Below are 14,237 nucleotides of genomic sequence, written 5' to 3'. Positions count from 1 at the left end.
ACCAAAGACCAAGTGATACAATCACCATAAGGCTGTGATGGCGAACCTAGGGCACGCATGCCAGAGGTGGCATGTAGAGGCCTCTCGGTGTGCACATGCGCCATCCCCAGCTGCTCTTCTGATTTCCAGCACGCACATACAGGCTGGTCAGCTCGTCTTTTTCGGACCATTTTAAGAGCATTTTTGGGCTGTTTTTGATCCCAAAACAGCCTGAAAATGGCTCAAAAATGACCTGAAAATAGCCCAGAAAACAGGTTGCATGCACCATCCAGCTGGTTTGGGGGTTTCTAGCACTCCGGCGCATGCACACACACACACTTTTCATTGGTGCAACACTTCCTTAAAAAACCCATCTTTTCCAGGAGTGGGCCATGTAGAATGGTAAAAAGTGGATTCCCAATTAAGTAACTAACTTCAAAGAGATTACAGCAGATACTTTAATTGTTAGCTTATGGTGGTGAGTTTTTAGCTAATAGCACTGGAAAGAACATGTTACAAAGCTTTGCATCAAATCAATTCAAAGACAGAGAAGGAATTCTGCCTTGAGTGGATTACAAATGGGAAAATATATTGGTGGGAGAATCTTTGCCTTGATTCAGTCAAGGACAGAAAGATACCAATGGAATTTTTTTCCTTTGGGACCAGTGTTTTTAGTCTGGTTAGAGAAGGAATGAAATGAGAAAAAGAATGGTTTATTAACATTTTTATTATCCTCTGCAGCCAAAATCTCTACATTATTTGTACTTGGATTAATATGTGGCTCGGAACACCCTCATGGCTCAGTCAGTAGGCGACCTTATCAAAAGTTTGTGTTGACAATTTTCAGGTTGAACAACTGTGAACAAATCTTTCTTAAGAAAAAAGGCACACAACATGTATAGTTTGGAATGCATAGGAATTTGTGTGCATTTTTAAAGGGCAGAGAGAGATGGACAACTCCTGAAAAGAAATACCATTCGCCCTTACCGAAACCAAGAAGAGATTAACCCTACTTTGTTTTTAAGTACTGTCATGATTCAACTTATGCTGCCTGACTCAGGCCACATAACAATTATGGGCGTGTCTATGTAAGATATACCCATTATCCACAAGCTTTCTATTATGGGAGAATCTCTTTTCTGTGCCCTTTGGGAGAAACTCCAACCAGCCTCTGACATCTCCAGTATTAAAAAGGAAAATGAAACCCGAGAGAAGGGAGCACTAAAGGGCAGCCATTTGCAGCCCTATTGTACGCATGCTTAGAGTTATGGGCTGAAGCCGTCATGCCCCGGAGCCACCAGTGGGAAGAAATCCTGCAGGAAGGAAAGGATTTCTTCCTGCTGGCAGCTCCCGGCTGGGATGGACCGCCACCGTCGTGCAGGACCCACCAATCCTGTGGCTGCCGACTGGCTGCATCAGCAGAGGCACCCAGTTAGTCCCATATTCCTTCCTTTTGGTGGCCCGGTAGTGGGACTAACCAGGGCACCTCTGCCGATGCAGCAAGCCAGCAGCCAAGGGGCTGGGTCCTGCGTGGCTGTGGCAGTGGTAGTTCATCCCACCTGGGAGCCACCAGAAGGAAGAAATTCTGCAGGAAGGAAAGGATTTCTTCCTGCTGGCAGCTCCCGGCTGGGATGGACCGCCACCGTCGTGCAGGACCCAGTCCCGTGGCTGCCAGCTGGCTGCATCGGCAGAGGCACCACAGTTAGTCCCATATTTCTTCCTGTTGGTGACCCAGTAGTGGGACTACCCGGGCCACCTCTGCTGATGCAGCCAGCCGGCAGCCACAGAGCTGGGTCCTGCACAGTGGCGGCAGTAACTAGGGTGCCTCTGCTGATGCAGCCAGCCAGCAGCCATAGGGCTGGGTCCTGCGTGGCGGCGGTGGTCCTTCCCAGCCGGAAGGTGCAAGTGGGAAGAAATCCTTTCCTTCCTGCAGGATTTCTTCCTTCTGGTGGCTCCCGGGTGGGATGAACCACCACTGTTGCAGCCACGCAGGACCCAGCCCCGTGGCTGTTGGCTGGCTGCATCGGCAGAGGTGCCCTGGTTAGTCCCACTACCAGGCCACCAAAAGGAAGGAATATGGGACTAACTGGGGTGCCTCTGCCGATGCAGCCAGCCGGCAGCCACGGGACTGGGTCCTGTGTGGCGGTGGCGGTCCAACCTGGCCGGGAGCTGCCAGCAGGAAGAAATCCTTTCCTGGTTCTTGCGCAGTGGAGACAGTTCAGCCCGCTCGGGATCCACCAGAAGGAAGAAATCCTGCAAGAAGGAAAGGATTTCTTCCCATTGGCAGCTTCCGGCTGGGATGGACCACCGCCGCCATGCAGGACCCAGCCCCGTGGCTGCTGGCTGGCTGCATCGGCAGAGGCAGCCCAGTTAGTACCAGATTTCTTCCTTTTGGTCACCCGGTAGTGGGACTAACTGGGGCACCTCTGCCGATGCAGCTAGCCGGCAGCCACAGAGCTGGGTCCTGTGCAGTGGCGGCAGTTCAGCTCGCTCAGGATCCACCAGAAGGAAGAAATCCTGCAGGAAGGAAAGGATTTCTTCCTGCTGGCTGCTCCCGGCCAGGATGGACCGCCGCACAGGACCCAGCCCCGTGGCTGCTGGCTGGCTGCATTGGCAGAGGTGCCCCAGTTAGTCCCCCCCCCAGGAACCACCAGAAGGAAGAAATCCTGCAGGAAAGAGAGCAGCTTGTTGGGGAGACAACATGGTTTCCACTTCGCCCGCTTGCCAGGAATGACAGCAGCTCATTGGGGAGACTCTGGCAAGCAGGCGAAGGGGAGCCATGTCGTCTCCCCAACAAGCTGCTCTCCTTCCTGGGTGGGGCAGTGAGATTCAGCTGCTGCACATGCTCAGAAGCCGAATCTCACGTGCAAACACATCAGTGATGGGCTCCTACGGGAACGGTCAGGAACCCAGGTCTGGTAGCAAAATTTGGAGCTCCACCCCAGAGCACCCAATTTGCACTGAAAGATGTCGAAACAAAATGCATAAGCCACGCCCACAGTGGGGTAGTAAAAATTTTGGTAGCCCATCACTGATGCGCATGCACACGTGTGCACCACCGGTGGTGACAAACCTGTGCATGCAGCTTCATTTCCGCCGGTAGAACGGCGTTCTATGCTATCCCCCTTGCTGCCCAACCCTGGAGGGGGGTATTACCTCATGACAGTGCTTTGCCCCGACCTCTAGTTCAGGGGTCTCCAACCTTGACAACTTTATGGCTTGTGGACTTCAATTCCCAGAATTCCTCAGCCAGCATGCGCTACTGTGAAATGTAGCATGTAAATATTGCCCAAGAGAAATATTATTTTCAGAAGAAAGCAAGCACCACTTGGAATTTCCAAAGGGAAGACAAATGACCAGTTATGAAAGCAGCCTTTAATTACGTTTTTTCCAACCAAACCAGGTTTCTATTTCTTGAAGTTTTTTTTCTTTATTTTTCTAAAAACAGGTTATTGAAAAAGTTCCTAGCTTTCTTTTTATCATTGATAGTGGGGGGGGGGGGGAGAGTTAAAAGTGAAGTGTTACATTTTCGAAACCACCTGTGAGCTCACAAAAAACCCATCACACTTTAAAGAAATGCGCACGCAGTAGTACTTAGCCAAAAGAGTCAGACTGTTTCCTGAATCACCACAAGAATAATTTCCCTTCAGTGTTGGGGAGATTACTCAACAGAAATTGGCAGCTATGCAAATAAATCTTCACAAAGTTTGATGGTTTAAAAAAAAAACCATTTCAAAGAAGGTGTTTGCTTTCGGGAGGAAAAAGTTCAACATGATTCAAAAGTGTAAAATTGCAGGATGTTTTTTTATTTATAAAGCTTCCTTCTGCACATAATGCGTGGTCGAATGAAAGATCTGAATGTGGATCTATTACAATTTTGTGGTGGGGTAAGGATGTGTATTTTGTTGCATCTTAACCTCTAAACATATTGAAAGCTGAAGGATTGCAGAAATTTATTATTTATTTATTCATTCATTCATTCATTTATTAGATTTGTATGCCACCCCTCTCCATAGACTCGGGGCGGCTCACAGCATACAATAAGACAATTCATAACAAATCTAATAAATTTAAAAAACATTTTAAAAAACCATTATTAAACCAGACATACACACAGACACACCATACATAAATTATATAGGCCCGGGGGGAGAGAGGGAGAATGCCTCAATTCTCCCATGCCTGACGGCAGAGGTGAGTTTTAAGGAGTTTACGGAAGGTAAGGAGGGTGGGGGCAGTTCTAATCTCCGGGGGGAGCTGGTTCCAGAGAGTCGGGGCAGCCAGAGAGATCAGCAACCAAGACAGATTGCGGAGTGTTGAAGTGACATGGGCATACCTGGAGCAGTTTGGTCCATCTCATTCTTTCCCATTACACATTTCGTTTTCATTTATTTAGTAAACACTAGCCTATAATTCAGGGATATTAATTGTTCCATTTAAAAGTTGAAAGTTGTTCTCTACTTGCCTGCTGACCTGAGTAGTATTTGTCTTGATGTAATGTAAGCATTTTAAACCAAAATCTTGCAGTTTCTAGATGACAGCTAGACTGCTTGGTTTTGAACCCTTTGCAATTTTTGGGTTGTCTTAAAAACTCTTATGTAAAACACATTACAGTAGTCCAACTTAAAAAAGATAAGACATTGGTCATTGTTCCTAGGTCCTCCTGTGTCAGGTAGGATTACAAACTGGCACACCAGCCAAAGCTGATAAGGGCTACCAAGCCACAGCCTCCCTTGACTTTCTAGCAGTAGCCATGAGCATAGAATGACCTAAATCACAGACTTGTTCCTCTATGGGAAGTCTTACTCATTCAGAATAAAAACTGGAGACTGAAAGTTCTCCCCAAATACCGATAATACTTCCTATTCTTCAACTTTTTTCTTTCCAATCCAATTCTTCACAGCAACCAAGCCCAATGTCAGGACTTCAGTAATATCTCCAGCCCAACCCAGGTGTGGCTCCGTATGGCAAAGTATCATTAACTTGTCAATACCTAACCCAAATCAGATCTTTTTTGGGGGGTTTAAATCGATATTAAAAAGCAGGAGTAATATTAATAATAACAATTGTCAGCCAAGGATCTACTACTCTTTCAGTGAAATAATATTTTCTCACGTTGCTTTTGATCTTTCCCCCAACTAACTTCAGATTGTGTCCCCTTGTTCTTGTGTTCACTTTCCTATTAAAAACACTTCCCTCCTGAACCTTATTTAACCCTTTAACATATTTAAATGTTTCGATCATGTCCCCCCTTTTCCTTCTGTCCTCCAGACTATACAGATTGAGTTCATGAAGTCTTTCCTGATACGCTTTATGCTTAAGACCTTCCACCATTCTTGTAGCCCGTCTTTGGACCCGTTCAATTTTGTTAATATCTTTTTGCTTTTCCCTCCCAATTTGCTTGCCTGGAAAAATCTGCACAAAATATCAGAATCAAATAAAAAATGAAGGAGGAAAATAAAAGCTTCCCCCCTGCCATGGTTTCACATCCCAGAGAACCAGGAACTCAAACCTATCAAATTCCACTTTTCAGGTTGATCTATTAACAGTCCTTTTTCTCTGCCCTTCTCATTTTCCATTGTGCAACCACACAGCTTTCCCACAATGCATTCATTACACACTATGCCTACTGAATTTGCCCCATAAGCTTATGATTATAATTGGATGGCACATAAAGTTCCAGATCAAAACATCTGGCTATAGCCAGCTAGTAACACCCACCAAATGAAACCCACCATTAAATCAGAAAGTGGAGAGGGGACTTTAAACTATATAGTGCAAATGTTTATGTTATGATTTGTTCTTTTTGAATAATTATTAGCATTGCAGACAGCCCATGAAATGCAAGTTTGATACGCCTGGTGTAATTAAATATTTTAAATAGTCTATTTTCTATGTGACGATTTCTTAGTAATAAGAAAATGATATAGCTTACAATCTGAAATATGCTGATTGGTTTACCAGAGTTAAGATTTAAAAAGAATCTTTTAAATAAGGTTTATTTTAAATTGTGGTGCTTCTTTGTACTTTCAATATAGTTTCTTCCATTACATAGTTTCTTAATATATCAGCAAGCACAAGGACTAAAATGATTTCTTTCTCTGGAAAAAAAATGATGAAAATTACAGAATGCCTTGGGAACCACATAAACTTTAAAGTCTGTGCATAATCAGTCCTTAAAATAAAATGCCAGTGTTTAAACAAAACTGCATAGGCAATGTGTTAAAAATGTGTTAAAAATCTAAAATTCCAATTTTCAGTTTGCATCAAACTCAACCTTGACAAGACGGAGTGGCTGTGGGTTTTGCCTCCCAAGGAAAATGCCATCTGTCCATCCATTACCCTAGTGGGGGAATTATTGACCTCCTCAGAGAGGGTTCACCACTTGGGTGTCCTCCTCGATCCATAGCTAACATTAGAGCACCATCTTTCAGCTGTGGCAAGGAGGGCGTTTGCCCAGGTTCGCCTGGTGCACCAGTTGCAGCCCTATTTGGACAGGGAGTCACTGCTTACAGTCACTCATGCCTTCATCACCTCGAGGTTTGACTACTGCAATGCTCTCTACATGGGGCTACTTTTGAAAAGTGTTCGAAAACTTCAGATTGTGCAGAATGCGGCCGCGAGAGCAATCATGGGCTTTCCCAGATATGCCCATGTCTCATCAACACTCCGCAGCCTGCACTGGCTGCCAATCAGTTTCCGGTCTCAATTCAAAGTGTTGGTTATGACCTATAAAGCCCTAAATGGCATCAGAGCAGAATACCTCCGGGACCGCCTTCTGCCGCACGAATCCCAGCGACCGATTAGGTCCCACAGAGTTGGCCTTCTCTGGGTCCCGTCGACTAAACAATGCCATTTGGCGGGACCCAGGGGAAGAGCCTTCTCTGTGGTGGCCCCGGCCCTCTGGAATCAACTCCCCCGGAGATCAGGACTGCCCCCACTCTCCTTGCCTTTCGTAAACTTTTGAAAACCCACCTATGTTGCCAGGCATGGGGAAATTAGCTATTGAGGTTTAGGTATGGTTTGTTTGGTTTGTATGATTGTTTTTTTATAAGGGTTTTTAAACTGTTTTTAAGTATTGGATTTGTATTCATTGTAGTTTTCCTTGTTGTGAGCCGCTCCGTGTCCTCGGAGAGGGGTGGCATACAAAATAATAATAATAATAATAATAATAATAATAATAATAATAATAATAATAGCATTTGTTCATGTATAACTTATTTCTGCTGGATATCTGCAAGCTACAGTTTGTCTTGTACGTTGGTACTCATTCTTGCATACCTTGGTAGTAAATCCTAAGAGTCAATATGGACAGATATTTCTTGGATTTGATATAATATGGGGTGTGATGGGATTTAAAATATTAAAATGGAGCAAATCATTAGGACAAAATGAATTCTGGACTGGAAAAATAAGAAATGAAAGTCAGACAGGATTCACCAGATTTGATCATGCCTACATTGGCTCCAGATAACTTCTATTTCCAATTGGCTCCAGATCACTTCTATTTCAACCCATACAACCCTTCTTGGTTGGGAACCTTAATATCTATATGAAAGGTTTTTCCCATGCATTCCAACCTATCTTAAGTTCATACCTGCAGGACCTGCCATGAATGCCCTCCCATGCTAAAATAAGGTGAGTGGCAATCCAGGAGCAAGTGAATGCTATATTTCCCTCTTTATAATCCGTTTCCACATCTTAAGTCTTCTAGATTTCTTAATTACAGCAGTCTTTGTTCAGCAACCTCAATTGGGACTGGCAATTCGTTTGGTGACTGTACTTATGATCTTACTTCAGCTTTCCTTTGCTTTACAAATCTGTGAAGGTCATAAAATTACTTTTTTTTATCACATCTTAACTATGAAAGGTCACTAAAAACAGTCCCTGTTCAGGGATGCTGGATAGCATTTTATAATGTTCATGCCTTTTTACTCTACTATTGTTTTGTCTGTTTTATTGTTTGCGTTGCTTTGTACATTTCTCCCTAAGTTTTAACACATATTTTTAATCAATTGTTTTAATTTAATTGTGGCCTAAGATAAACCACTTTGCAATTTGACATGAGCAGCAAATGCTTTAAAAAACAATACATAGATATAAACCTTTAGGTTGATAGACCAGATTTTTGTTTTTTTATTTCTTTTGTACTTTTTTGTGTGGTACATTTCTACCACTCTTCTGATGCATTAGGATAGCGGAGTTTTTTGAACTTGCTAATTTTAAAATGTGTGGACTTCACCTCTCAGAATTCCCCAGCCAGCATGCATCTTGAAGTTGTTAAGTTAACTTACCAGACCTTACAAAACTTTCGCCAGACCCATCCTCGAATAGAGCTCATCTATTTGGAACCCATATCGCATCTCAGACATCAACACCCTTGAAGATGTCCAAAGATATTTCACCAGAAGAGCCCTTCACTCCTCCACTCGAAACAGAATACCCTACGAGACTAGACTTTCAATCCTGGGCCTAGAAAGCTTAGAACTAAGACGCCTTAAACAAGATCTAAGTATTGCCCACAAGATCAGATGCTGCAACATCCTGCCTGTCGGCGACTACTTCAGCTTCAACCACAACAACACAAGAGCACACAGCAGATTTAAACTTAATATTAACCGCTCCAAACTTGACTGTAAAAAATATGACTTCAGTAACCGAGTTGTCGAAGCATGAAACTCATTAGCAGACTCCATAGTGTCATCCCCAAACCCCCAACACTTTACCCTTAGATTATCCATGGTTGAGCTATTCAGATTCCTAAGAGGTCAGTAAGGGGCGAGTACAAGTGCACTAGAGTGCCTTCCGTCCCCTATCCTATTGCTCTCCTATATCTCCTATGCCTTTCTTCTATTCCTATATCTCTTCTTCTATTCTTTCATTGATATGTTCATTGATATGTTCCTATATATTCTCTTCTATTCTTTCTTAGATATATTTTACTATGAGTATATCCTCTATAACCTTCATCATGTATTTTACTATGTGTATACCCACCAAAACCCTCATTGTGTATTGGACAAAATCAATAAATAAAATAAATAATGCATGTTCCTGAATCCTTTCCTGAATTTCTATCATTCTTACCGTTACTCTCCTGTACTCTGAAATTTAAATTTTAAAGCTCTGTGTGGTTTAAATCCCCAGCAGTTATCTCCAATAACTTTGAATGCTTTTGTTTTGTCTGCAATTATTTTTAATAGAAAATGGACTTCAAAACTGATAGCGGTAAATGTGTTGCGCTTTATCCCTTTTTCTGAGTTGAAATGGAGCAACTGTTAAAAATAAAGTCATAGAGGAGTCAATATTAACCAATCTTAAGGTCATCCGGAAATGCTTCCTCTTATTTAAGAAATGGCCAATTGCCATGCTGAATCTTGGAAAAAGCCACAGGAACCACCTGGCTACTTAAAAGAAGAGAAGTTGCTGAAAAGAAAAAAAAGGAGAGAGGATGTGGTTTCTACTTTTGGTAGGGGGACGGAGACCAGAAAGCAGGCAGCTTATTTATGGGGAGGGGGCAAGGCATGCTCTTCAAAGACTTTTGGCATCTACAATATATATTTTAAGTGGGTTGCACGCACAGCAGTTTGTTATTACTGGAAGTTACTGCTTATCCTGAAGTTACTTTTGAAATGTTTTATTTTCTTCTCAATGTGTGTGGGGTTGGTTGGGGTTTGGGTTTTTGTTTTGTTTTTTGCAACCTACTTTTAAACTACTTCCTTTCATCTCCTTTGCCGGACTTCCAAAATTCTGCTTCTTAAAAGGACTTTTTCTGTCTCCCTTTGCTGTTGCTCATTTCAGGTACTCCGCCTGAAAAGCACATTGTGCAAGAAAAGTAGCCCAAAGGCCTGATATCTGAAGTACACCTGGAAATATAGATCACGCATTGGAAAATGGCCAAGAATTTCATTGGTTGTTCTTCTCACTAGATACTCCCTGACAGAAGCAGTTTTAAGTAGGCAAATGGGGCCGCATGTTAAAAATAACATACTGGAATACAACAGCAGTACGCAGCTGCTTAAATATTTAGCTGGTGAGAGATAGCGCGAGCATGCTTCAAATGTTTGGAAGTCTTCAGAAAGAGGGTGGCATTTTGCAGCAGCAGCAAGGCTGGATGTCTTTAATGCTTTCTTGGGGAGCATTGGTGCTCTCCGGTTAAGAAGAAAACCACCAGAACATTTTTCAAACCCCACAGTTGTTCTTGAATCAGCTGCATTGCAAGCAGTGTCATCATAGCTGCATTCCAGGAAAGCTAAGGGGTGTGTTTTCTTTTCCCTGAAACCAGATTGACAAGTCCTTGGAAGCCTGTAATTATGCTGCAATCCTGCGCTAGGAAGCAAACAAGAGGATCGCTGCAGGTTTTTTTTTCTAGGAGGGGTTAGTGTTTTCCGGTGATTTATGGCAAAGTTAGTTTCACCAAGTTGGAGGCGCTCCACTTTGCCGTCCATGCATTACACAAGTCCCTGTCCATGCATTACACTAGTCAAAAGTAAAAGGGTAGCTGTGTGAAAGAATGATGTCCTCAATGTAACTACTGATGAATAAATAGAAGTGGCTCCTTCTTACTGTCTGCCGAAATTCAGACACCCAGAATGCACTTCACGACCCAAGCATGGCTTTATAGAAGAGGTAACTGCTACTACCCTTCGGCAAATTCAATACACATGAACTGTAGAGGGCTAAATAGAAAAGTTGTAAACAAGTTTTCCTCTCTTTTTTTTTACACTAGTAAAAAACTTGTCCATGTTTCTTTTGGGACAACCTTTACAATGTCATTTCTGTTCCACCCCGCAGGACAGAAGGTACAATTCAAACAAGCAATTTCTTCCCTCTTTTTTCACCCTAGCAAGGCATCCACTAGTAAAGAAAGCTAGATCTCATTCAGGTGCTTTCTAAGGTTGCAACCAGTGCAATATCATTTAAGATTAAAATAAGAACGTCCCGCTGTGGCAACTTTAAGACCTGTGGACTTCAACTCCCAGAATTCCCCAGCCAGCCATGCTTAGCTAGAAATATGTTGACAGCAAATCAAAATGCCTACTGTAAAAGGGAGGGCTTCCTCATAAAGCCATGGGAGTGTTATCTGAGTACAAATTCAATTCAATTCAATTTATTAGATTTGTATGCCACCGCTCTCCAAAGACTCGGGGCAGCTCACAATAATAAAAACAGTATAATAATGGAACAAATCTATTAATAAAATTATATTAAAAAACCCCAACAATTTAAAAACCATACCACACATACATACGAAACATAAAATATAAGAAAGCCTGGGGGAGATGTCTTAATTCCCCCATGCCTGGCGATATAGGTGGGTCTTGAGTAACTTGCGAAAGACAAGGAGGGTGGGGGCCGTCCTAATCTCCGAGGGGAGTTGATTCCAGCAGGGGAAGGATACTGCAAAATCTCCATACCCACCCCACTCCTGGGGGAAGGATACTGCAAAATCTCCATACCCACCCCACTCCTGGGGGAAGGATATTGCAAAATCTCCATACCCACCCCACTCCTGGGGGAAGGATACTGCAAAATCTCCATACCCACCCCACTCCTGGGGGAAGGATATTGCAAAATCTCTATACCCACCCCACTCCTGGGGGAAGGATACTGCAAAATCTCCATACCCACCCCACTCCTGGGGGAAGGATACTGCAAAATCTCCATACCCACCCCACTCCTGGGGGAAGGATATTGCAAAATCTCCATACCCACCACACTCCTGGGGGAAGGATACTGCAAAATCTCCATACCCACACCACTCCTGGGGGAAGGATATTGCAAAATTTCCATACCCCCCCCCCACTCCTGGGGGAAGGATACTGCAAAATCTCCATACCCACCCCACTCCTGGGGGAAGGATACTGCAAAATATCCATACCCACCCCACTCCTGGGGGAAGGATACTGCAAAATATCCATACCCACCCCACTCCTGGGGGAAGGATACTGCAAAATATCCATACCCACCCCACTCCTGGGGGAAGGATATTGCAAAATCTCCATACCCACCCCACTCCTGGGGGAAGGATACTGCAAAATCTCCATACCCACCCCACTCCTGGGGGAAGGATATTGCAAAATCTCCATACCCACCCCACTCCTGGGGGAAGGATACTGCAAAATCTCCATACCCACCCCACTCCTGGGGGAAGGATATTGCAAAATCTCCATACCCACCCCACTCCTGGGGGAAGGATACTGCAAAATCTCCATACCCACCCCACTCCTGGGGGAAGGATACTGCAAAATCTCCATACCCCCCCACTCCTGGGGGAAGGATATTGCAAAATCTCCATACCCACCCCACTCCTGGGGGAAGGATACTGCAAAATCTCCATACCCACCCCACTCCTGGGGGAAGGATATTGCAAAATATCCATACCCCCCCCCCACTCCTGGGGGAAGGATATTGCAAAATCTCCATACCCACCCCACTCCTGGGGGAAGGATACTGCAAAATCTCCATACCCACCCCACTCCTGGGGGAAGGATACTGCAAAATATCCATACCCACCCCACTCCTGGGGGAAGGATACTGCAAAATATCCATACCCACCCCACTCCTGGGGGAAGGATATTGCAAAATCTCCATACCCACCCCACTCCTGGGGGAAGGATACTGCAAAATCTCCATACCCACCCCACTCCTGGGGGAAGGATATTGCAAAATCTCCATACCCACCCCACTCCTGGGGGAAGGATACTGCAAAATCTCCATACCCACCCCACTCCTGGGGGAAGGATATTGCAAAATCTCCATACCCACCCCACTCCTGGGGGAAGGATACTGCAAAATCTCCATACCCACCCCACTCCTGGGGGAAGGATACTGCAAAATATCCATACCCCCCCACTCCTGGGGGAAGGATACTGCAAAATCTCCATACCCACCCCACTCCTGGGGGAAGGATACTGCAAAATCTCCATACCCACCCCACTCCTGGGGGAAGGATACTGCAAAATATCCATACCCCCCCCCCCACTCCTGGGGGAAGGATATTGCAAAATCTCCATACCCACCCCACTCCTGGGGGAAGGATACTGCAAAATATCCATACCCACCCCACTCCTGGGGGAAGGATATTGCAAAATCTCCATACCCACCTCACTGTGAGGTGAGACAGAGGTGGCATTTGCTAGTTTTCCAAACTACTCAAAATTTTCCCTACTGGTTCTCCAGAACCTGCTGGATTTCACCCCCCGGGCACTGATCTATAACCATTCATCATCTATATTTTTGAGAAAGCTTTTGGAATCCAGGGTCAATTTTGAAAATGTAGAAGAGGCCACAGGCTGGAAATTAGTTTTATGATATACTGGTTTCTCTGCTTTGTAAAAGAAATTGTTTCTCAATGCAAAACGTTATCATGAACAGTTTGATGAGAAGAGTCCAGAAATGCAGTAATATTCCTAGACAGACCCTTTGGAGATCTTGAATGGGTTTTTTTTCTATGTAAGATATTCTGCTATGTTCACTTTCGGCAAAGCTGTCTAAATTCCCTTGACTTGATGTTGCACCAAATGCAGCATGACTGACATTGGGCAAATGCCCAAAATGAACTGAGCTTTTGGGTTAGGAAAAAAAATGTTAGAATTTTTAAGGGAATACAACAGATGCCTGATACACTTAAGCTACCCATCTTGTTCCTTAACATCCATCCCATAATGCAAAAAGAGGCTCAAATACCGTCCCTGTCCTACTGTCCAATTGTCTTCTTTTATCTGTTATCTAATGCCCGCTTGATGAAATAAATAAATATAAATAAATAAATACATTTATTTATTTATTTTTATGTATTTATTTATTTCATCAAGCATGTATTAGATAATAGATAAAAGAAGACAATTGGAAGTAGGACAGGGATGGTAGGCACAATGGTATGCTTATGCACACCCCTTACAAACCTCTTAGAAAAGGGGAGAGGTCAAGTGTAGACAATCTAAGGTTAAAGATTTTGGGGTTTGGGAAAGAAACTACAGAGGCAGGTAGTGCAATCCAGATGTTGATCACTCTATTGCTGAAGTTGTATTTTCTACAGTCTAGTTTGGAGCAGTTTACATTTAGTTTGTATCTATTACGTGCTCGTGTGTTGTGGTTGAAGGTGATGTAGTCACTACCAGGAGGGACGTTTTGGTATATGATTTTATGAACTACATTTAGATCAGATTGGAGGCGACGTAGTTGTAAATTATCTAATCACAGCATTTCAAATCTGGTTTCTCTGCTTTGTAAAAGAAATTGTTTCTCAATGCAAA

The 14,237-nt window shown here is 43.7% G+C and overlaps 1 long non-coding RNA gene across 4 annotated transcripts in view; it reads right to left on the bottom strand.

The window, feature by feature from the left end:
- Positions 1-14,237, bottom strand: part of LOC139158959 (uncharacterized) — a 76,367-nt gene that overhangs the window by 17,069 nt on the left and 45,061 nt on the right. The window lies entirely within an intron of this gene.

The sequence above is a fragment of the Erythrolamprus reginae genome, chromosome 2, assembly GCF_031021105.1.
Source record: "Erythrolamprus reginae isolate rEryReg1 chromosome 2, rEryReg1.hap1, whole genome shotgun sequence".
Classification (NCBI taxonomy): domain Eukaryota; kingdom Metazoa; phylum Chordata; class Lepidosauria; order Squamata; family Dipsadidae; genus Erythrolamprus; species Erythrolamprus reginae.
The sequence above is the reverse complement of the archived record's forward strand: the minus strand, read 5'-3'. Positions and strand labels throughout refer to the sequence as shown.